Source organism: Meles meles, chromosome 7 (genome assembly GCF_922984935.1).
Source record: "Meles meles chromosome 7, mMelMel3.1 paternal haplotype, whole genome shotgun sequence".
Classification (NCBI taxonomy): domain Eukaryota; kingdom Metazoa; phylum Chordata; class Mammalia; order Carnivora; family Mustelidae; genus Meles; species Meles meles.
Genome location: NC_060072.1, coordinates 136,692,429 through 136,717,644, shown reverse-complemented (window position 1 = coordinate 136,717,644; position 25,216 = coordinate 136,692,429). Strand labels below are relative to the sequence as shown.

At 39.0% G+C, this 25,216-nt stretch overlaps 1 long non-coding RNA gene across 2 annotated transcripts in view; it reads right to left on the bottom strand.

The window, feature by feature from the left end:
* The window catches only part of LOC123946905, a 102,989-nt gene that overhangs the window by 53,856 nt on the left and 23,917 nt on the right, over positions 1-25,216 (bottom strand). The window contains exon 3 of one of the 2 annotated variants that reach the window (XR_006819675.1): positions 24,579-24,973. The exons of the other annotated variant lie outside the window; for it this stretch is intronic. This is a non-coding gene — a long non-coding RNA (uncharacterized LOC123946905). Of the gene's footprint in view, positions 1-24,578; positions 24,974-25,216 lie in introns of those variants that run through there. 2 annotated transcript variants of the gene reach the window in all.

Here is a 25,216-nt window from a genome sequence, read left to right as displayed (position 1 = left end):
CCGGGCCGGAGACTAGGAGGCCACCATTTTCATTCCCGTCCTCCGGAACTCTACGGAAAGTGTTCAGGGAACAGAAGCTCCCAAAAGCGAACCCGAGCGGATTATTTAGTCCGGCCGCCGGTAAGGGCGGTGCAATCCCGCCTCGGGCAAAGACACTTGAGAGTCACTACAACAGGCCCCTCCCCCAGAAGATCAACAAAATATCCAGCCAGGACGAAGTTCATCTATCAAGGAAAGCAGGTTCAATACCTAAGACAGCAGCAGAATTCCAGAGGAGGAGAAAGGAAAGCAAGGAACTCATGGCTTTCTCCCCATTACTCTTTAGTCTTGTGGCTAATTAGTGGTTTTTTTTTTTCAATTTTTTTTCTTTCTTTTTTCTTCTTCTGCTAAATTTCTTAAAACTTTTACCTTTTTTTTTTAAAGATTTTATTTATTTATTTGACAGACAGAGATCACAAGCAGGCAGAGAGGCAGGCAGAGAGAGTGAGAGGGAAGCAGGCTCCCTGCCGAGCAGAGAGCCTGATGCGGGACTCGATCCCAGGACCCTGAGATCATGACCTGAGCCGAAGGCAGCGGCTTAAACCACTGAGCCACCCAGGTGCCCCTACCCTTTTCTTTTTTAATGTTTTTTGACTAGTTTATCTAAAATGTATATTTTTTCTTTCTTTTTTATATTTTTTCTTTGTTTTATTTTTTAAATTTTTTCTTTTTTTTTTTCTGTACCTCTTTTTATCCCCTTTCTCCCCCCCCCCCCCCCACAATTTTGGGTCTCTTCTGATTTGGTAACAGCGCATTTTTCTGTGAGTCTTTGCCACCATTTTAGTATTTTATTTGAACCTTCATATCCTCTTATCTGGACAAAATGACAAGGCGGAAAAAATCACCACAAAGAAAAGAACAAGAGACAGTACCGAAGGCTAGGGACCTAATCAACACAGAGATTGGTAATATGTCAGATCAACAGTTCAGAATGACAATTCTGAATGTTCTAACCGGGCTCGAAAAAGGCATGGAAGATATTAGAGAAACCCTCTCTGGAGATATAAAAGCCCTTTCTGGAGAAATTAAAGAACTAAAATCGAACCAAGTTGAAATCAAAAAAGCTATTGATGAGGTGCAATCAAAAATGGAGGCTCTCACTGCAAGGATAAATGAGGCAGAAGAAAGAATTAGTGATATAGAAGACCAAATGACAGAGAATAAGGAAGCCGAGCAAAAGAGGGACAAACAGCTACTGGACCATGAGGGGAGAATTTGAGAAATAAGTGACACCATAAGACGAAACAACATTAGAATAATTGGGATTCCAGAAGAAGAAGAAACAGAGAGGGGAGCAGAAGGTCTATTGGAGAGAATTATTGGAGAGAATTTCCCTAATATGGCAAAGGGAACAAGCATCAAAATCCAGGAGGTGCAGAGTACCCCCCTCAAAGTCAACAAGAATAGGTCCACACCCCGTCACCTAATAGTAAAATTGACAAGTCTTAGTGACAAAGAGAAAATCCTGAAAGCAGCTTGGGACAAGAAGTCTGTAACATACAATGGTAAAAATATTAGATTGGCGGCAGACTTATCCACAGAGACCTGGCAGGCCAGAAAGAGCTGGCATGATATATTCAGAGCACTAAACGAGAAAAACATGCAGCCAAGAATACTCTATCCAGCTAGGCTATCATTGAAAATAGAAGGAGAGATAAAAAGATTCCAGGACAAACAAAAAACTGAAAGAATTTGCAAACACCAAACCAGCTCTCCAGGAAATATTGAAAGGGTTCCTCTAAGCAAAGAGAGAGCCTAAAAGTAGTAGATCAGAAAGGTACAGAAACAATATACAGTAACAGTCAACTTACAGGATAATAATGGCACTAAATTCATATCTCTCAATAGTTACCCTGAATGTTAATGGGCTAAATGCCCCAATCAAAAGACACAGGGTATCAGAATGGATAAAAAAAACAAAACCCATCACTATGTTGCTTACAAGAAACTCATTTTAGACACGAAGACACCTCCAGATTTAAAGTGAGGGGGTGGAAAACAATTTACCATGCTAATGGGCATCAGAAAAAAGCTGGGGTGGCAATCCTTATATCAGATCAATTAGATTTCAAGCCAAAGACTATAATAAGAGATGAGGAAGGACACTATATCCTACTCAAAGGGTCTGTCCAACAAGAAGATCTAACAATTTTAAATATCTATGCCCCTAACGTGGGAGCAGCCAACTATATCAACCAATTAATAACAAAATCAAAGAAACACATCAATAACAATACAATAATAGTAGGGGACTTGAACACTCCCCTCACTGAAATGGACAGATCATCCAAGCAAAAGATAAACAAGGAAATAAAGGCCTTAAATGACACACTGGACCAGATGGACATCACACATATATTCAGAACATTTCATCCCAAAGCAACAGAATACACATTCTTCTCTGGTGCACATGGAACATTCTCCAGAATAGATCACATCCTGGGTCACAAATCAGGTCTCAACCGGTATCAAAAGATTAGGATCATTCCCTGCATATTTTCAGACCACAATGCTCTGAAGCTAGAACTCAATCACAAGAGGAAAGCTGGAAAGAACCCAAATACATGGAGAATAAACAGCAGCCTTCTAAAGAATGAATGGGTCAACCAGGAAATTAAAGAAGAATTGAAAAAATTCATGGAAACAAATGATAATGAAAACACAACAGTTCAAAATCTGTGGGACACAGCAAAGGCAGTCCTGAGAGGAAAATATATAGCGGTACAAGCCTTTCTCAAGAAACAAGAAAGGTCTCAAGTAAACAACCTAACCCTACACATCAAGGAGCTGGAGAAAGAACAAGAAAGAAACCCTAAACCCAGCAGGAGAAGAGAAATTATAAAGATCAGAGCAGAAATCAATGAAATAGAAACCAAAAAAAAAAAAAAAAAAAACAATAGAAAAAATCAATGAAACTAGGAGCTGGTTCTTTGAAGGAATCAATAAGACTGATAAAGCCCTGGCCAGACTTATCAAAAAGAAAAGAGAAAGGACCCAAATCAATAAAATCATGAATGAAAGAGGAGAGATCACAACTAACACCAAAGAAATACAGACAATTATAAGAACATACTATGAGCAACTCTACGCCAACAAATTTGACAATCTGGAAGAAATGGATGCATTCCTAGAGACATATAAACTACCACAACTGAACCAGGAAGAAATAGAAAGCTTGAACAGGCCCATAACCAGTAAGGAGATTGAAACAGTCATCAAAAATCTCCAAACAAACAAAAGCCCAGGGCCAGATGGCTTCCCAGGGGAATTCTACCAAACATTTAAAGAAGAACTCATTCCTATTCTCCTGAAACTGTTCCAAAAAAATAGAAATGGAAGGAAAACTTCCAAACTCATTTTATGAGGCCAGCATCACCTTGATCCCAAAACCAGACAAGGATCCCACCAAAAAAGAGAACTACAGACCAATATCCTGGATGAACACAGACGCAAAAATTCTCGCCAAAATACTAGCCAATAGGATTCAACAGTACATTAAAAGGATTATTCACCATGATCAAGTGGGATTTATTCCAGGGCTGCAGGGTTGGTTCAACATCCGCAAATCAATCAATGTGATAGAACACATTAATAAAAGGAAGAACAAGAACCATATGATACTCTCAATAGATGCTGAAAAAGCATTTGACAAAGTACAGCATCCCTTCCTGATCAAAACTCTTCAAAGTGTAGGGATAGAGGGCACATACCTCAATATTATTAAAGCCATCTATGAAAAACCCACCGCAAATATCATTCTCAATGGAGAAAAACTGAAAGCTTTTCCGTTAAGGTCAGGAACACGGCAGGGATGTCCATTATCACCACTGCTATTCAACATAGTACTAGAAGTCCTAGCCTCAGCATCCGACAACAAAAAGAAATTAAAGGCATCCAAATTGGTAAAGAAGAAGTCAAACTATCACTCTTCGCAGATGATATGATACTATATGTGGAAAACCCAAAAGACTCCACCCCAAAACTGCTAGAACTTGTCCAGGAATTCAGTAAAGTGTCAGGATATAAAATCAATGCACAGAAATCAGTTGCATTTCTGTACACCAACAACAAGACTGAAGAAAGAGAAATTAAGGAGTCAATCCCATTTACAATTGTACCCAAAACTATAAGATACCTAGGAATAAACCTAACCAAAGAGACTAAGAATCTATACACAGAAAATTATAAAGTACTCATGAAAGAAATTGAGGAAGACACAAAGAAATGGAAAAATGTTCCATGCTCCTGGATTGGAAGAATAAATATTTTGAAAATGTCTATGCTACCTAAAGCAATCTACACATTTAATGCAATCCCTATCAAAATACCATCCATTTTTTTCAAAGAAATGGAACAAATCATCCTCAAATTTATATGGAACCAGAAAAGACCTCGAATAGCCAAAGGAATATTGAAAAAGAAAGCCAAAGTTGGTGGCATCACAATTCCGGACTTCAAGCTCTATTACAAAGTGTCATCATCAATACAGCATGGTACTGGCACAAAAACAGACAAATAGATCAATGGAACAGAATAGAGAGCCCAGAAATAGACCCTCAACTCTATGGTCAACTAATCTTCGACAAAGCAGGAAAGAATGTCCAATGGAAAAAAGACAGCCTCTTCAATAAATGGTGCTGGGAAAATTGGACAGCCACATGCAGAAAAATGAAATTGGACCACTTCCTTACACCACACATGAAAATAGACTCAAAATGGATGAAGGACCTCAATGTGAGAAAGGAATCCATCAAAATCCTTGAGGGGAACGCAGGCAGCAACCTCTTCGACCTCAGCCGCAGCAACATCTTCCTAGGAACAACGGCAAAGGCAAGGGAAGCAAGGGCAAAAATGAACTATTGGAATTTCATCAAGATCAAAAGCTTTTGCACAGCAAAGGAAACAGTTAACAAAACCAAAAGACAACCGACAGAATGGGAGAAGATATTTGCAAACAACATATCAGATAAAGGGCTAGTATCCAAAATCTATAAGGAACTTAGCAAACTCAACACCCAAAGAACAAACAATCCAATCAAGAAATGGGCAGAGGACATGAACAGACGTTTCTGCAAAGAAGACATCCAGATGGCCAACAGACACATGAAAAAGTGCTCCACATCACTCGGCATCAGGGAAATACAAATCAAAACCACAATGAGATATCACCTCACACCAGTCAGAATGGCTAAAATTAACAAGTCAGGAAATGACAGATGCTGGCGAGGATGTGGTGAAAGGGGAACCCTCCTCCACTGTTGGTGGGAATGCAAGCTGGTGCAACCACTCTGGAAAACAGCATGGAGGTTCCTCAAAATGTTGAAAATAGAACTACCCTATGACCCAGCAATTGCATTACTGGGTATTTACCCTAAAGATACAAACATAGTGATCCGAAGGGGCACATGTACCCAAATGTTTATAGCAGCAATGTTTACAATAGCCAAACTATGGAAAGAACCTAGATGTCCATCAACAGATTACTGGATAAAGAAGATGTGGTATATATACACAATGGAATACTATGCAGCCATCAAAAGAAATGAAATCTTGCCATTTGCGATGACGTGGATGGAACTAGAGGGTATCATGCTTAGAGAAATAAGTCAATCGGAGAAAGACAACTATCATATGATCTCCCTGATATGAGGACGTGGAGATGCAACATGGGGGGTTAGGGGGATAGGAGAAGAATAAATGAAACAAGATGGGATTGGGAGGGAGACAAACCATAAATGACTCTTAATCTCACAAAACAAACTGGGGGTTGCTGGGGGGAGGTGGGGTTGGGAGAGAGGAAGGGCGTTATGGACATTGGGGAGGGTATGTGCTATCATGAGTGCTGTGAAGTGTGTAAACCTGGTGATTCACAGACCTGTATCCCTGGGGATAAAAATACATTATATGTTTATTAAAAAAAAAAAAGACACCTACCTGAATTGATTCAGAAAAGCATCACACCCTGTCTCTGGCTTTTAACCTTTTTATCCTAATAAAAGTTCCAGTGGTATTATTCAACCCATCTTGTCAAACAATGTAAGTATAAAACTTTTTCTTATTCACTATCAACAGCACAGGGGATTCCTGGCATACTTGCAAAATTTGGCTAATGATGTCCATATCTTTTTGTTCTAGACCATTCTAACTTTATAGTCTGTTTAGTTTAAAAAAAAATGTTATGTATGTGAAGGGATGTTACTCAGAAACAGGACTTAGTGTGTCCTTATCTATTGTGGCAGTAACCTGCACAACAAAGAGTCACAGTCACTGACAGAGAATGTTGTGTTCACTGCTCACGCATCTATGGGTGACTTGAGGATCGGCTTAGCATTTCTGCTGCTCTTCCCTGGCCTAGTTCAGACAACTGGGGGGTCAGCTGTCCATTGCCTGATCCAAATTACTGGACATGACCAGGGTGACTCTGACTCTGCCCACATTTCTCATATCCTCCAGCAAGCTAGCTCAAAGGTATTCTCATGGTGATGTCCAAGGTGTCAAAGAACAAGCCACAGACACCCTTTTCAAGACTTGGCTTGTGTCAGACCACCTGACATCCCATTAGCCAAAGCAAGTCAGCTGGCTGAGCCCGGCGTGAGGCATGGGCAGTCACTCCACTCACTTGCAGTGAGATGGCCAAGGGTATGAAGATAGGCAGGGAGACAGAACTAGGGCCATCACTGTAATTCTACAACTGTTGGAAATACAGATCCAGTGAGATCAAGCCCTGAAATCAAGTACTGGAACTAAAGAAAGATGGTGAAATGATGAAATAAATATTGGAAAAACAGAATTTTTAAGCAGAAATGGGAGACCAGTAGTGTAACCTTGTCAGCTTGCAATGTGCTAAATACCAGAGAATGAAGGAATTGGCTCCTGCTTGCTACTGTTTCTCTCCCAACTAAGAGATGGCTGTTAGACTCTATGGAATATGGACAAATTATAATGTATTTAAGAGAACTTGAATAAAAAAACATGTCACTCTGAGTATATTTCAAACCAAGCAGTTAAACTGCATCAAAATATATCGATGAAGTCACTGAAATTATCAGGGAATAACTATGTTTGAGTCAACAACTCAACATAGTCAAACAACTATGTTGTTTGCTAAGAAATACATTAATTAGGTACAACAAGCCATATCCTTAAATCTCTTAATAACTTGAAACTCAATTTTGAGATGCTTTCCTATCAAATTTCTTATTATTTGTTTACCTGATTTTAAGCAATAAAACAGATGTTTGGCAGAACATTATTAAAACAGGAAGCCTGGAATCTTCCAACACCTCCAAACCACAGTTCCCTTGATTTTCTCAATTCCAATTAGGTGTTCCTTTAAATGATTTCATTTATATACAAATCCAAACAGAAGTGGTTTCTAGACCTTATATCATCACCAAATTTGGCCTGGCACTTGATCTGAATAAACAGAGAGAGTTTTTTAAACTTTACAAAAATGCCTTAACTGACTGCATGATATTTGGTGAAATAATCATATTATTTTGAAGATTTAGAATACAGAAGATGAACTTACATATAAATGTTAAAACCTCTTTCTCTTTGGGTCAGAGCAATCTCAGAAACAAAGGAGGGACTTAGTAGTAACCACCTCTACATAAGACACTGAAAAATAGAAATCTGTGCTAAAATTTTAAAATTTGGCATAGCTAATAAGAAATTATAAAGTATGCATGGTTTTTTAATGTTTAGTTATGATTTTTCCACATTAAGGAGTACTTTTCTATAAATGTGTTATATATATATATATATATGGTATTGGAACATCAGTATATATTTTAGACAAGAACATTTTTGTACTTGAAGGAAATTTAGAGGTCAACTTATTTAGCCTCAATTTACAGAACTGGAAAGTAATCCTCAAATAAGTTGAAGTGATTTGCCCAAAATCATGCAGCAATTTAACTATCATCATGATAATAACTATTACTTACGTAGTTTACAAAGCATTTTAGATTCACGATGTCCATGAATTTTAATAACAACTTTGTTGAAGTGTATAGTATAGTTTTCATCTTTATTTTTTTTTGATGAGTTAACGAAGGCACAGAGAGATTAAATAATTTATCCAGCATCACGGGGCGCCTGGGTGGCTCAGTGGGTTAAAGCCTCTGCCTTCAGCTCAGGTCATGATCCCAGGGTCCTGGGATCAAGCCCCACATCGGGCTCTCTGCTCAGCAGGGAGCCTGCTTCCTCCTCTCTCTCCCTGCCTGCCTCTCTGACTAGTTGCAATCTCTGTCTATCAAATAAATAAATAAAATCTTTAAAAAAAATTTATCCAGCATCACAAAACTATATAAAGGGACACAACAATTCCACTATATTACTGCACATTCTTAGAACACCAAAGTAGCACTGTTGGAAATGCAAGCTAAAACCACAGTGGGATGCCACTACATATCCATTAGAATCATAGTGTCTGAACTCAAAAACAGTGACCATACCAAGTGCTGGTGATGGTGTGGAGGAAATGGAGCTCTCATGTCCTGCTGGTAGGACGTAACATGGTACAGACACTTGAGATAACAGTTTGGCCATTTTTTTAGAAGTTAAGCATGTACCTACCATATGACTTTTCACTTCTAGGTATTTACCCTAAAGAAGAGAAAGCCTATGTCCATGCAAGGTCTTGTTCATGAATGTTCATAGCGACCCTTTGGTAATGGCCGCAAACTGGAAACACAACAATATAGATGACTTTCAAAATAGTTACACTGACTGAAAGAGCCAAACAAAAAAAGAGTATGTGATTTATGATTTAATTTCATAACTCTATAGAATTCAAAATAATCTTCAGTGACAAAAAAACCAGATGGGGGTGGGAGTGCTGGAAGGATCTGGAAAGAATACAAAGGCCAAGAAGAAGCTTAGAAGTAATGGAAATATTCTTTATGTTCATTGGGCTGATGGTTTTATGGGCACATACATATGTCAAATTTAGCAAATTGTGCGCTTTAAAAAATGCAGTATACTATATGTTGCAGTATGTATGTCTACCTCCATAAAACTGTTGAGAACAAAAAGAGACCCAGCTGAAAAGATTCTGAAAAATCTACTTAAGTATACCCAAACTTGCTAGATCACACTGATCCAGCATGCATCTTTCTATTTTTTTCAGTGAAATGTAGACAGTAATCATCAAAAAGTACACAGATATACAAAATAAGGTAACAATAGCTTTGTCATACCTTTATGCCTTTTAAGGCCATTGCAATTAATTTTATGCTTTTTCTAACTCATAGTGCTATAAATTCTAACAAGAAGAAGTTAGTTATGTGTTTTGTTGTTTGTTTTGCTTAAATAAGAGCAAAAATCTAATCAGAGAGGTGCACTTAAACCATGCTGCTGGGAGTGCAAGTGAGAATAATCTTCTGGGGACAAAATTTGGCATAGATGTTTCAAGGACCTTAAAAACCAACTTATTCTTTGGTCAAATAATTACATATCTGGCCATTTAACTTAAGAAAATGATCTCAAAACAAAAAGATTTATGCAAAAATTTCTCTTCTGAGCATTATTTATAATAGCCAAAAAGGGAAACAAACTTACTGTCCAGATATAAGGGAATTTTGGAAAAACTCATGTTCCATTCACTCCATGGACTATTAAATAGCAATTAAGGAAATAGCTTGTAACAGTTTTTGGAGAATCACTTGAAGAGTTTCTGAAAAAACAAAGCCAGATCACAAAATGTCCCTCCCCTTAAAACTAATTAAATGAGCAAAAATAGGCTACAAATAGAAGGAATAAAGCAATGTTCAGAGAGAAGGCCAACTTCATATAATAATGCTTGAAAAGTGGCAGTCAGGGCAAGAAAGAGACCAGTAAATTATGTCATTTGGATGAGCTCCTAACTTTCCATTCTAGAACAGTGGGAAGTGAGAGGGAGGAAGAAGGTGAGTACATGAAATCCTAAATATTCTTGTGACTCCTACGCAGTTTAGGGAGAGGCTTATTTAGGACAGAGGGAAGCAGTATGGAAGAAGAAAAGCAGCAGATTCTTGTAGAAGGGAAAACGTTTCGCCCAAGCCTGTGTCTCACCCATAATGAAAATGGTGGCTCACCATTCCTGTTCTTTTTGACTAGAAACATAGAGGAGGCTGCAGAGCAGTCCCTGTGAGGCACAGACAAGTAGCCCAGTGATAAAGATTTGCTGGAACAGAAAGCAAAGGAGAGTGGCACCTAGGTGGCTCAGTTGGTTAAGCTCTGATTCTTGATTTCAGCTCAGGTCATGATCTCAGGGTTGCAAGATTAAGCCCCACATCAGGTTCTGTGCTGGGCATGGAATCTGCTTGAGATTCTCTCTATCCTTCTCCCTCAGCGCCCCCCCCCCATTTGTGTTTTTTTTCTCTCTCTCTCTCTAGTGCTGTCTCTCTCTAAGAAACAAAGAAGGGAGGGAGAGAGGGAGGAAAGGAAGGAGAGAGGGAGGAAGGGAGGGAGGAAGGAAGAAGAAGGAAGGGAGTGAGGGAGGGAAATAAAGAAAGAAATCAAAGGAGAAAGAAGGAAAATCCATTGCTTGAGTGAAAGCATGGGGCAGAGAGGTCTAAGGAGAGTCCCACCGCTCCTTCCCTCCCATACCCCAAACCAAGACTGCCTGCATCAAAATCTGTGGGATGTTCCCCCTCTTAAAACCCCTGAGACATAATAGCCAAAAAGTAGAAATAATCCAAATGTTTATTAATTGATAATGTAAAATGTGGCCTAACCATACAACAGAATAAAGAAACAACTTGAATAAAGAAAAGGTAGCATATAAGTACAATGGAGTATTATTCTGCCTTAACAAAGAGGAGAATCCTGTAATACGTGATAAAATGGATGAAACTTAAGGACATTATGCTAAGTTCAATAAGCCAGTCACAGAAGGACAAATGTTGCATGACCCCATTTCTATGAAGAATCTAACATAATGGAATTCATAGAAACAAGGAATAGAATGGTGGGTGCCAGGGTCCGGGGGAGGGGGAAATGGGAAGTTGCTAATCAATGTGTATAAATTTTCAATTGTGGAAGATGAATAAGTTCTAGAGATCTGCTGTATGGCGTCATGCCTATAGACAACAAAGCCGTATTGTACACTGAGAATTTTGTTAAGGCTGTAGCTCTCATAGTAAGAATTCTTACCATGATTTTTAAAAAAGTATATGGATAGGAGCACCCGGGTGGTTGGTTCAGTCAGTTAAGTGTCCAACTCTTGATTTTGGCTCAGGTCAGAATCAAACCCCATGTGGGCTCCACATTGAGGGGTAGCCCCTACTCAAGCCTCTGTCTCACCCTCTCCTTCTGCTCCTTCTCAACTCTCTCTCTCTCATACACTACATGGATGAACCTTGAAAATATCATGCTAAGTGACAAGAGGTCACATATAGTATGATGCCATGTATAGTCAATGTCTAGAATAGGCAAATCCATAGAAAGTAGACTGGCACTTCCCAGGAAACTAAGGGGACTGGGGAGGAAGACAACAATGAGGAAGGACTGCTAATGGGTAGGGGATTTCTTTTTTGGGGTAATGAAAATGTGCTAAAATTAGATAGTGCTGATGCTTGCACAGCACTGTGAATATACCAAAAACACCGAATTGTATGCTTTCAAGCAAAGAATTTCATGTATGTAAATTTTATCTTAAAAAAAAACTATTATTTAAAAAAAGAAGCCAGAGAAGAATGTAAATTACTGCTGGGGAGAACTGAGGGAAGTGAAAGAAGTGACTCTTTACTAAAGTGTTACAGCTTGAGTTGAGGGAACTATGTGAAGCTTAAAGAAATTACCTAAGGAAGTAAGAAATGCCACACCTGGATGTAATGAATCCCATCGCAGGGCTTGAAATTATAGAAGAAAGATCAGGACTCATTCACTAAAGATCAGAACTAGGCTTCCAAAAGCATTTGGAACACCAGCACCCTGCCCTCGAATTCTGAGGTTTCAGATAAATGAGAAGGAAATCAAGACGATTCACTCACATTCAGATGAGAGAGAACACCTTGGTAGAGCTGCCTACAGTAATAAGACAACATAGCAAGGATAAATAATTACACTGCAGCAAAGAACATAGTGGAAAAGATCGTGCAAAGACAAAAGGTGAGCAATCGTTGCTTATGGAAAGCACAACCCCCCTCCCCAAATAAAGCAAGCCCAACCCAAGGACTAGTAGAAAACCCCATAAAAATAGAAAAATGGTATGCTATAAACAACATCGAAGGCCATATCAGACTAAAAAAATTAGATTTTAGAATCATGAAAATTATGACTTAAAAAATGACACTACCATTATTACAAAGCAAGCAATAACACAAAAAAAGAATTCTAGTATAATGCTAAATAAAAAAAAAGATATACAGGGCCACCTGGGTGGGTCAGTCTGTTAAGCCTCTGACTCTTGATTTCTGCTCAGATCATGATGTCAGGGTCGTGGGAGCTAGACTCAGGTTGGGCTCTGCACTCATTGGGGAGCCTGCTTGTCGCTTTCTCTCTTCTCCTGCACTGCCCTCCCCATGCTCTGTCTTCCTCTCTCTATCTCAAAAAAACAAAACAAACCAAAAAAAAAACACCAAAAACAATACATAAACATATACATGATTACAAATACTTAATAGAATTTATAAGAAAATACCCACAGGTTGTATTTCAGAGTCCATAGTCTCTAATGGTTCGCCTCCCCTTCCAATTTTTTTTTTTAATAAACATATAATGTATTTTTATCCCCAGGGGTACAGGTCTGTGAATCGCCAGGTTTACACACTTCACAGCACTCACGATAGCACATACCCTCCCCAATGTCCATAACCCCCTCCCTCTCTCCCAACCCCACCTCCCGTTTTGAAGGGTCGGGGGTGGGAGGTTGGGGGAACAGGTGGTGGGTAATAGGGAGGGCATGTATTGCATGGAGCACTGGGTGTTGTGCAAAAACAATGAATACTGTTACGCTGAAAAAATAAATAAATTTAAATACTGGGGAAAAAAAAAAAAAGAAAGTGTACTTAAAAAAAAAAAGAAAGAAAATACCCAGGTCTGATAACGCTAATTGTTTCGAGGTGTTTGGGCAATGGATCTTTTTTCCTTCTTTTCATGTTTTTGCATTTTCCAGGGTTTCTATAGTATGCATCTGATATTTTTATAATGTATATCTTAAAAGATAATGGTTTCTAAATTCCGCAGTTGTGGACATGCTTGTGCAGGGGTCAAGTTCTATGTGCACAATGCATAGTAGCAACAGACTAAATGGTAGGCTGAACAGACTAAAGGAAGTTTTATAATTCTTCCTCCCAAAGTCTCATTGAAATTTCCAAGGAGACAAAGAGTAAAAGAAATAAATCCCACGCGCTGTGATGAGCACTGGGTGTTATGTGCAACTAATGAATCATTGAACACTATATCAAAAACTAATGATGTACTATATGTTGGTTAATTGAACATAATAATAAAAAAATAAAAAATAAAAATAAAATAAATCCATTAAGTTCTGGAAACCAAGGACTGGTATAACCAGTAAAGCAGATATTGTGATGAGGTTTTTATCGTACAAAAGTAAATGAGGTCGAACTTATGAAGAAACCAGCACCAAGCGAGTGACCCTTAAGTCCAAGCACATATGGGAGACGACTGCCAGAGAATCACATCACTATCTTTCCATCAAGAACCCTCTCATCCACCTAGGGTAGAGTCAGTAAATCCATGGGGCCAAAGAGCATCATGCATAGGTAGACGAATGCCTACTTAAAACTTTGAGGATGTACTCGGTTACTGCTCCACAGAAACTGTGGCATTTTCAGCAGAATAAAGCCTGAAAAACCATTCCCTAAATAAAGCAGAGGGACTGTAACTGTGGGCTCCTTGTGGAGCCAGAGGCTAAATATGACTATTGTGGGGGGGGGGGGGACGGGTAGAAAACACCACACACTTAAGAAACACAAATTTTCAGATGAAGCCAAAAAGGGCTGAGTAAGGAGAGCAAAAAGGAGAGCAAGAGAGACAGCTAGACATAGCTTACTTTTCGGAAAATAGAAAAAGAGGAAAGACTACAACAAATCATTTTATGAGGTTAGCATCTTTAATACCAGAGCTAGGCAAGACAATAGAAGAATAAGGAAAAAATCCATCTCATCTCTGAACACAGGTACAAAACTAAATAAGCAATGTATAAAAAAATAATAATCTAGAATGATAGTAAAGATGTATAGTAAAGATGTATCCTACTAATAACAATGTGTGTCAGAATTAGAAAAACCTAGGAATATAATCCAACTCATTAAAGGAGAAAAAAGTTACATTTGTTTCTATAATTGAAATGATATTTGATGAAATTCAAGTGTACATCATTTTTAAGAACATAGCAAACCAAGAGTGGAAGGTAGTAAAAATAATTTGTTGTCTCCCCATCAGTCACCCTCATTTCTTCCCTCCTTAAAGAACTGTCACCTTTATTCACTCTTCTCTGATGGTAATTGTGATGGTTTTGAAATATGTCCACAAATTTTTTGATACTGGTTTCTGCAAGAGTCCAATTGATAGAGGAATGGTTAAATAAATTCTAGTATATATAATACTTTTTAGAATAATGAATTGAATTGCATAAACTGATATGGAAACAATGTCAATGAAAAGTAGGGAGAGAAAGCTTGTTAAAAGTCCATTTATGAGGGTGCCTGGGTGACTCAGTCAGTTAAGCATCTGTCTTTGGCTCAGGTTTTGATCCCAGGGTCCTGAGATCAAACCATGAATCTGAGCTCTATGGAGAGTCTGCTTCTCCCTCTCCTTCTGCCTCTCCCCCTGTTCATGAACATGCATGTGCACCCTCTCTCTCTCTCTCTCTGTACACACACACACACACATATCAAATAAATCAAATCTTTTAAAAAGTCCATTTATATTTGGAGGTGTGTGTAATGTCTTTGAGAACATACACCAAAGTTTTAAACGGTTATCAGAGAGACTGGATATTTTTTATGTACCACTAAATAATTTGAAATATTTCAATTAAAAAGTCTTACTTAAAAAAATTTATTGAAGTATAATTAACATATAATGTTATATTAGTTTCAGGTGTACAATATATTGATTCACCAGTTTTATACATTTCTCAGTGCCCATCACGATATGTCTATATTCTTAATCTCCTTTCCCTCACCCACTTCCACTCTGGCAACCACCAATTTGTTCTTTATATTTAAGAGTCTGTTTTTTTTTTCTTTCTGTTTTCTTTCTTTATTCATTTGTTTTATTTCTTAAATTCTACATATGAGTGAAGTCATATGGTATTTGTCTTTCTCTGTCTGACTTATTTCACTTAGCCTAATACCTTCTAGGTCCTTCCATGTTGTTGCAAATGGCAAGATTCATTCTTTTTTGTGGTTGAGTAATATTCCATATCTATATATCTAGATAGATAGATAGATAGATAAAGAAGATGTTACATATATATGTTACATATATATATATAACATATATATATATAACATATATATATAACAATAGCCAAGATATGGATACAACCTACATGTCCATCCATAGATGAATGGATAAAGAAGATGTTACATATATATGTATATGTATATGTATATGTATATACATATATGTATATGTAACATATATATGTAACATCTTCTTTATCCATTCATCTATGGATGGACATGTAGGTTGTATCCATATCTTGGCTATTATAGATAATGCTTCAATAAGCATAGGGATACATATACCTTTTCAAATGAATGCTTTCGTTTTCTTTGGGGAAAAACCCAGAAGTGGAATTACTAGAATTAGAATTACTAGATCATACAGTACTTCCCTTCCTAATTTTTTGAGGAAACTCCACACTGCTTCCCACAGTGGCTGCCCAATTTGCAGTCCCACCAACAGTGTAAGAGGGTTCCTTTTTCTCCATATCTTTGCCAACACTTACTGTTTGTCTTTTTGATTTTAGCCATTCTGATGGGTATTAAGGTAAAATCTCTTTGTAGTTTTGATTTGCATTTCCCTGATGATTAGTAATTTAGAGTTTCTCGTCATGTGTCTTTTGGCAATTTGTATGTCTTCCTAGGGCAAGTGTCTATTCAGGTATTTTGCCCATTTTAATGAGATTATTTGTGGGTTTTTTGGTGATAAATTGTATAACTTCTTTATATTTTTTTTGGATATTAACCCTTTATTGGACATATCATTTGCGAGTATCTTCTATTCAGTATGTTGCCTTGTTTTGTTGATGGTTTCTTTCACTGTGCCAAAGTTTTTATTTTGATGTAGTCCCATTAGTTTATTTTTGCTTTTTGTTTCATCTAGAAAATTGTATCTATGGCCAATGTCAAATAAATTACTGCCTATGTTTTATTTAGAAAGTTTTATTTTTTGATAAATATATTTATTAAAATAGATTCATTTTCCTGATTTAAAAAGAATTTTAAAATAAAAAGAATTACTAAAGATTAAGGATATGACAGTAGTCTATATAAGACATAACTATATCTAATTTCAGATTTATTTATTAGTAATTTGTCACATCTTGTCAGGTATCTAACAGTCACTATAATCAATTCACATTTAACTTCTGGATTAGAGAGACCAAAAGGTCTAATTCAATTTTAAAAACCAGACATGTCACTTCAGGCTTTTGAGAGTATTTTGACATTTCATTTAATTGATAAATTCAAATATTTTTAAAAATTGGCAAAATCAGAGTTTATAGCCATCTTGCTCATATCAATTTGTCTTGAACATCTTAGCTCAACGTGGTTTTTTAAGAAAAACTACTGCAAAAACTGCATTGAGAATAAGATTCATACCCCCACTCCTTCCAAAATTGTAACCACTTTCCTTTTCCATGTCCACCCTCACAACACAAAGAATTGGATTAGCACCCCCCCCCAAAAAAGGAGCTGGGGGGAGTGTAGAAAAGGAAAAGGTGGAAATAAATTAGTCTTACCTATGATCACAGAAAGAGGCAATAAAGATAACCGTGCAAGTCTACATTTGATGAAAAATCTGTGATTTTTTTTGACGCAAATTTAATTTGTCTGAAGTATTATTTTCCTCACAGTGTTACAGACCAGAGTTTGACCTTGCTAAACAGCTGCTCTCTTTGTCCCCAAGGCCATCAATGACAAAGAATCCTGGACACAGGATTCTCAGCACCTGCTGAGAACCTCCAAACCAGAGTGACCTTCCCAGGATCATGAGTTTGTAAGAGAGACCTTTCTAAGAAGTGTCATCTGTTGAACCTGAACCACTCTGCGTTATTTCCTGAAAGAGACCCTGCATTTATGGAATGACCATCCTTCTCTGATTCCAAACCGCTCCCAGAGCAACTGTGTCCCAGCATGTCATGTGAAGGAGGTGAGTTCTTTTCCCAAGACATGGCCAATGAATTCAGAAGTGTCCAAGTTTTGAGGACTTTCAGAAATGAAGTTTTCTAAAGTGAGAAAATTGACTATTGGTGGCTGGAGGTAGAGGATTTAACCTCCTTTCTTTATTAGTTTTTCCTTTTCTTCTTTTTACCGCTTTAGTATCCCCATAACACTGCTTGAGGAAGTAATCCTCATAAACAACACATTCTTGTGATCTGCTTGCCTGTGTGACAGCACCCATGTAGCAGTCTAGACAGATAGGGAGGCCCTGGAGCTGCTCTGGGTCTGTGGACTTTTGGTCTCTGCTCACCCAAAGGAGGCAGTGACTTAAGGAATCAAGGACTTTCATCATAGTGTGACTGATCATGGGCTTCCGAATGGCCCATCTTATGGACAGTTTGTGCAAACCCCCAAGGTGCTTTCACATTTCTTCTATGTATAAAAAGGCTTGTTAATAATGAGCCACATAAAAACATAAATCTCTGGGGGGTGGGAGTGGTTTCACTCCTCCACAATGTGATTAAGGTCTGAAGCTACTCAATTTACGGTCTAGTGAGGAAAACTTCAACAAGAAAATCTCTTCTGAACACTAGAAGATTCTACTTTTGTAGAATGCTTTGTAATCTGCATTCTTATTCCCCAGTGGCCTCTCATCCCTCATCTAATTCTGTAGGATGCTCTTTTTTTCAGGCAGCACACTTTGATGTTGGTATCAGCCTTATTAGTGGATGGTCCCAAGTTTGGTCCTATTTGAAAAGAGGAAGATTGGGAGGCATATAGGGGTCAACTGGTCCTTTCACACTCTGAAGCAGGAAGGTATTAGCCACTTTCTCCACTAGGGTAGGGAAAGTCCTTTATTAGGCCTTGGCTCTGCTCCCTGGGAAAAATGCCCCTGTCCATTGTTCTCCATGGCCAAGCTCTGCCTCAAGCATGACCTTTCTTTTCCACCCTTCTGGGCCACATCTAAAATCATATCACAGAATATGAGCAGCTCTCTCACTTACTTGCTACCTGTAGAAAGTTGGCAGCCCAGAGCTCTTTTATCCATCTCAAAGTCAGTCTCTTAACCCAGCACAGTGGTATGTTTGCAAACACGCCTCTCAAAAACCTGTTGGATTTTTTGATGCAGTTAATGACAGCCAATCCATATGCCAAAATCCACACTGTAATTTTTGTGAGGCTTGTCTCTCTCTCTCTCTAGACTTAATTACAAGTACTTTGGGTTCATAACCATTTTTCCCAAAGTCATTTTGTGCAGGTGAAAGTATCTACTGCCAGACATGGCCTTAAGGTTTGTCTTAACAAGGTTGTGCCTGGATTCTGTCATTTCCATGAGGCTATTTTAGTAGGTCTTTCAAACACAAGGTATTTTTCAATATTATCTTTCATTGAAAGGAAATGAGAAACAATTTTATTTATCAACCCTACAGCTTCTGGAATTTCTAGGTTCTCTACACTCTCTCAATTTTGTCTATAAACTGGCCAATTTTCCTGAGCTCATCACTTTCCTGTTGTATATTTTCTTATGCTGCAAATTGCAACCTGTTCACGTTATCAGCATTCTGATCTGTCCAATGCCACAGGTTTGCTGGGTACATTTTTTTTTTTTTTGCCTTTGTGCTATTGAAAGCAACCGTCTCACCAAATGTTTTGCTGCCACATAAACAGGCTGCCTTTTTTCCAGCCTCCTATGACCTTCTGCCTTTTCTTGCAAGAAGTGCTTCAGAGTCATAGGACACAATCTTGGCTATATGATGGTAGAATAGTAAAAGAGTGAAAAGTTGGGAAGAATAATCCAATTTCCACACTGATATAAATCAACACATATTTGTAAATTTGTTCAAATACTCATAAAAACAACAAAACTCAAGGGAGCAGCATTAACAATGTGATAACATTTTCTTGTTTATACCAAATCACAGCTCAAATGTTAATACTGCTCTGATGCATGTTCTTTAGAATATGACTTTACATCCATATGCCAGATGATGACTCAAATCTCTTAGACCCATTCTGAATCTGAAGTCTTGCAAAGTCATCACTCATGTCATACAGTATGAGGTCTTTTGGCCTCTACTTGGAAGACACATGATCAAGTCTGACTTTGTGCCTTTCTCATTAGACTACCTCAATTAGGGTAGCAGTGAGATACGGTGTGACTTTGGTTATAATTATTTGGTTATAAGATGATCCTTCTGATGATCTAGAACATGCTCCTGTGTTTCTGCCAGCTTCAGCCAATCATTAATAATTAGTTGGGCTGGGAATTTCCAAGGCCAATTACCTGGGCCCATACTACTTACTGCAAGCTCCCGGAGACGTTTTCCCTGGCCAGAGCCAATGGTTGTGGCTGTACCAGCCATTGTGTTTTTACAATTGAAAGACGCACCTCAGTAACAACCATAAGGGGACTTTGGGGTTCCTGGAGAGTACACAGCATAACCAAAGGCTACTAGTGAGGTCATAGGTAGAGGGGGAGGGAATGTGGACCTGGGGATTTGACTTTATTGCTGTTCAAGTGTGGGTCCCTAGTGTCTTGGGTTCATTCTTTATTGGTGAATTTAGAACATGAGGGCGGGATTGGGGAGTAGGAATGAAAAAGCAGGGTGACTCAAGCAGTCAGTTACCTAGGTGAATCAGGGCTTTCTGAAAAGGGACCTTTGCAGGTGGGGGCAACCTCACTCCTTACCTTAGTTGTTTAGCTAGGAGCTGTGTCATACAGCTGACAATATGTTTATTCGAGATGGACATATTTGAAATGGATTCCCCAGCAATCAAAAGCTTAATGTCAGGCACTTACATAACAATCAAAAAAGCTTAATGTCAGGATATCATGTTAAACATTTTCATGTTATTTTTGGTAGAAAAACATAAGCATTTTTCAATCTCAGCACTCATGTACTACTGAGTATATGGTCTGCAGATCCCCAAGCCGAGAACACTGATCTGAAGGGTTATGGGGGGTTTTAAATGACTCGACATTGTTTAAAGAGCTTAACACAATACTGAGTAAGTGCTCAGTAATTTTCAGTTTCCTTCCCTTCCCTTTTCACATTATAGATTAGACTTTCATAGTCCACCGTGAGCATTAATTTGCTCAGCTCTGCCTTCAGGTGGAACATCTGCATAAATCCAGCTTTGTGAATATTTTTAAACTGAGAGATTTTCCATCTGTTTCAGAGTTATAGCAGTCCACATTATCCTCACTTGAGCTCTTAATGATATATGTGTGATGGAAACAAGACGTTTTAACGTGTAAGTATTCATTGCCTCCCCATTCCTGTCTCTGCAGATTCTACTGTTCCCCCACCACCTTAAGCAGGTTTTTCTTTGCCAGTCTCGGTCTTGGTGTTTTTGTAATGCAGAATTAGAAGACAGGGAGAGCAATTGGGCCAGTGCTGCGTGAAGAAAAGGGAAAGGATATTTGCTTTCTGGGTCAGCCCTGGGTTCTTTCTTGTGGAGAATCCAGGTAATGAGCAAAGCAGAAACGAAACCATAAAAAGAAGTGCAATTCTAAATTGAACTGAACTAAATAAGAAAGAGCTTGAGGTGGAGGCAGGAGGAAGAAGACAGAAAAAGCCATAAAAGGTGGGTGTCAGGGGAAATGGGGGATTGTAAGGAGACTCTGGAACAAATATGGAGTACGAAAGAAGCGTGGAGGAGATGATATTTTTAAAAGTATTGTTGTGGGCTATGGCACAGCTCTCCTTAACAGTTCTTGAGAAATGCACATAAAATATTAAAATGTCTTTTTATTTATGTTGGGCTGCTGGAGATATATTTCTTCAAATGAAATGCTATGCTTAAATTGATTCATCTGAACCCCCGTACACACACATATACACACTTTATATTTGGATCATACGCAATCCTTCCTAACTAAACTGTCAGCATCCAGATTACATATTCTCTTTAAACTCAGTCTGGGTCTGTAGCTGGTCTTATGCCCACCCAACCCAGGCCACCACCTCCTTCCAGACTGTGTGAGAGAGAAATATACTTCTATTATGTTTGAACCAATGATTTATAGAATCTGTTATTGCAGCTTGGCCTATACCATAATCAATACATTTAGAATACGTTGCTTTCAGTTTAAGGAATTATTGGTTAATGTACTGTAACTTTTTTTTTGTACTGTAACTTTTATTTACCACTCTCTGTAGGCAAACAATCCCATGTCATAAAAAAGCTCAATCATCAGAGGAGTGCCATTCACTGGTATGAATTCCTGTACAATTATGTTGTAATTGATTAAAATAAAGTTCAGTTTTACAAAACTAGAGTAACAATTGTAGCGAGCCTGCTGATAGCTATAAATTCTAACAGCATTTATTCACTTATTTATTAAAAACACTGAATAGTTTCCAGTTCCAAGTCAAGCTCATAAGGAGCTTGGGAGTCATCTCACCTATCCACCCCCCAAAAAAGCTGAATGAGCTGAAATCAACAATTCTGGGATCCATTCAAGAACTGAGGTCACAGGGCAAACCTCTGTCCCCAAAATTATAGAGACAGGTGAATCCCACCAAGAAAAACTTCCTGGGAACCTAGCAATAGGGTAGGAAACCTAAATTGTAATTGACAAATTCCTGGAGGCTCTGGGTCGACAAGTTTGAGAATTAAAAACTCCAGAGTAGGATCTGGCCTTGGGAAGGTGGAAGGCACTTTTATGAGCTTTACCTCCAAGAGCCCTACCAGGTTCTCACAGCAAATATCAGAGAAAATTGCCCTCTTGTGTCTGGCAGAGAAACCGAAAAAATATTGAACACTTATTATGTAATGCACCAGGCAATGCATTTTTTGGAGTTACAGTGGTATTAAACAAAATCTCTCCCTTTGGGGAGCTTTTTTTTTTTTTTAATGTATTTATTTGAAAGAGTGAGAGAGAGTACGCAAGCAAGAGGAGGAGCTGATGGGGAGGGAGAGGGAGAGAATCTCAAGCAAATTCCGTGCTGAGTGTGGAGCCCATTGGAGGGCTCCATCTCACACCCTGAGATCATGATCTGAGCTGAAACCAAGAGTGGAAGTTCATACAATAGAATACTACGCAGCCATCAAGCGAAATAAAATCTCGCCATTTGCAACAATGTGGATGGAATTAGAGGGTATTATGCTGAACGAAATAAGTCAATCAGAGAAAGACAATTATCATATGATCTCTCTGATATAAAGAATTTGAGAGGCAGGGTGGGGGAGTCGTGGGGATGGGGAAGGAAAATGAAACAAGATGGGATTGGGAAGGAGACAAACCATAAGAAACTCTTAATCTCAGGAAACAAACTGAGGGTTGCTGGGAGGTGGAGGAGCGGTGTGGGGGGGCTGGGTGATGGACATTGGGGAGGGTATGTGCCGTGGTGTGTGCTGTGAAATGCATAAGCCTGATGATTCACAGACCTGTACCTCTAGGGCAAATAAAACATTATATGTTAATAAAAAAGAAAAAGAAATCATACTAGAAAACCATGAATCAATGTTGAAATTAGCCTTATTGGATAATTGATCCAACTCTTTGAAGGAATAGCCAACTCTGTAGTTTACTCTTCACATTTGCTATAATAAATGATAACACTTTGCAAAAAAAAAAGAAAGAGTGGAAGCTCAGCTGACCCAGGCACCCCTCCCTTCACAGAGCTAATATGCTAGTGAAGACAAAGGACAATAAGCAACATAATTCAAATAGTGATAAGTGGTATGAGGAAAAAAAGGTAAAGCAAGGCTTGGAAAGTAATGGGCGAGGAAGGTAATCGCTACTTCAGATACGGTGGTCAGGGAAGATCTCCCAGAAGAGGAAGCATCTGAGCTGAGGACTGAAGGGAATAGAAGCTCGCTCCGTAAAAGCAGAGCGATCCATATTCAGTCCACTCACATTTTTCTTCCTGACTTTCTAGACATGCATGGACACCAAAGGTCCCAGAGAGACGCTGACAGAAACAGTCTGACCCCCAATGTATCTATAAGGTCAACTGCTTGATCTCTGATGCCTAAGATTATTACAGGGAAATGTCTGATGAGGAAAAAAGAAAGTCATTAAATTCCTGAATGAAGCATGCCATAGGTCTCTTCCCCCCAAAACCTGTCAATCTTTCAGAGAAGACCACCTGAATTTTGTGAACTGTTTGTTGAGATTGCTTTTCATGGGCTGATTAATTAGTTACAGTGTACTATCATAATGCTTTTTATTAAATGAAATGTTCTGTGATTGGTTAATACAGCTCCCATTTATTTAAATAATATAATTTTATTTCTATTGCTAATCAAATATACTATTTCCAGCTGGTTAAATACAGTGTCTATAGTGATTTTTATTTCAGAAATTGGGCTTTATTTTATTTGACACAGAGAGAGAGGGAACACAAGCAGGGGGAAGTGGGAGAGGGAGAAGCAGACGCCCCACTGAGCAGAGAGCCAGACGTGGGGCTCGATCTCAGGACCCTGAGATCATGACCTGAGCTGAACACAGACGCCTAATGACTGAGCCACCCAGGCGCCCCATCAGAAATTAGGCTTTCAATCAGGCCCATTTGTGCCTATTTTAACATCATTTCTATCGAAAAGTCAGATTCAAATGATACCAAATTGTATTACTTGGACAAACAATGCCGTTTCCAGAAAAGGATGGATTCCATATATAATAATTTCAAAACCTGGAAACGATGGTTTTCACACTCTTTCTGAGTAGTGCAAGTTCTACGTGTATAACATAAACTCAGGGCTGTTCTCAGGGAAGTGCAATGAGAGATCAACACCTGCCTTCCCTACTCCCATTTACCCATAAAGCAATATACTCGCTTTTTTTTTTTAATGTATTTTTTCAGCGTAACAGTATTCATTGTTTGCACAACACCCAGTGCTCCATGCAAAACGTGCCCTCCCTATTACCCACCACCTGTTCCCCCAACCTCCCACCCCTGCCCCTTCAAAACCCTCAGGTTGTTTTTCAGAGTCCATAGTCTCTTATGGTTCGCCTCTCCTTCCAATTTTTTTTTTTTATAAACATATAATGCATTTTTATCCCCAGGGGTACAGGTCTGTGAATCGCCAGGTTTACACACTCCACAGCACTCACAATAGCACATACCCTCCCCAATGTCCATAACCCCCTCCCCCTCTCCCAACCCCACCTCCCCCCAGCAACCCCCAGTTTGTTTTGTGAGATTAAGAGTCATTTATGGTTTGTCTCCCTCCCAATCCCATCTTGTTTCACTCGTTTTTTATACAGTTGTTTAAACTCCAAAACCAGAGGAGAGGGTACTTGAAAAGCCCAGAGTAACGGCTCATAAACTGGGCCCCCAGAAATCGCTATGTGGAGTTGCCTGGGGAGGTGGGTAGAAAGCAGAGAGAAAAGGAGAGGCATAGAGGCTGGCACTGAAGGAATGAGAGGCAGTGGCAGCAGGACTTCAGGCCCATCTCGGTCAAGAGAGACAGGCTATGCTGTGACGGCCCATGAGCTCAGTGGCAGCATGCCACAAACTTTTATTTCTCCCCCACAAACACTGCTGCAGGCCTTCTCTTCCATCTGCTAAGTCCGGGGTCCGGCCGTCATCATGGTGTGACGCTACTGTATCCAGCTTTGGACTCCACTGCTGCAATGGGAAGAAAGAAATGAGGGTCCACAGGGCTTTTAGGGCCAGCTAAGTGACACGTTTCCTGGGCAGGAATGCCGTCACGTGGTCGCAACCTAACTTCGAGGGAATCTGGAAGACAGGAGCAAGCACCTGAAATAGACAAGGAGCTCACACTGTTTCTGGCCCTACCACTGCTTTGATGAGAGAAGCAGTTTATCTGTTTACTCATGCATAATGATTCCAAGGGATATTTTACCGGAA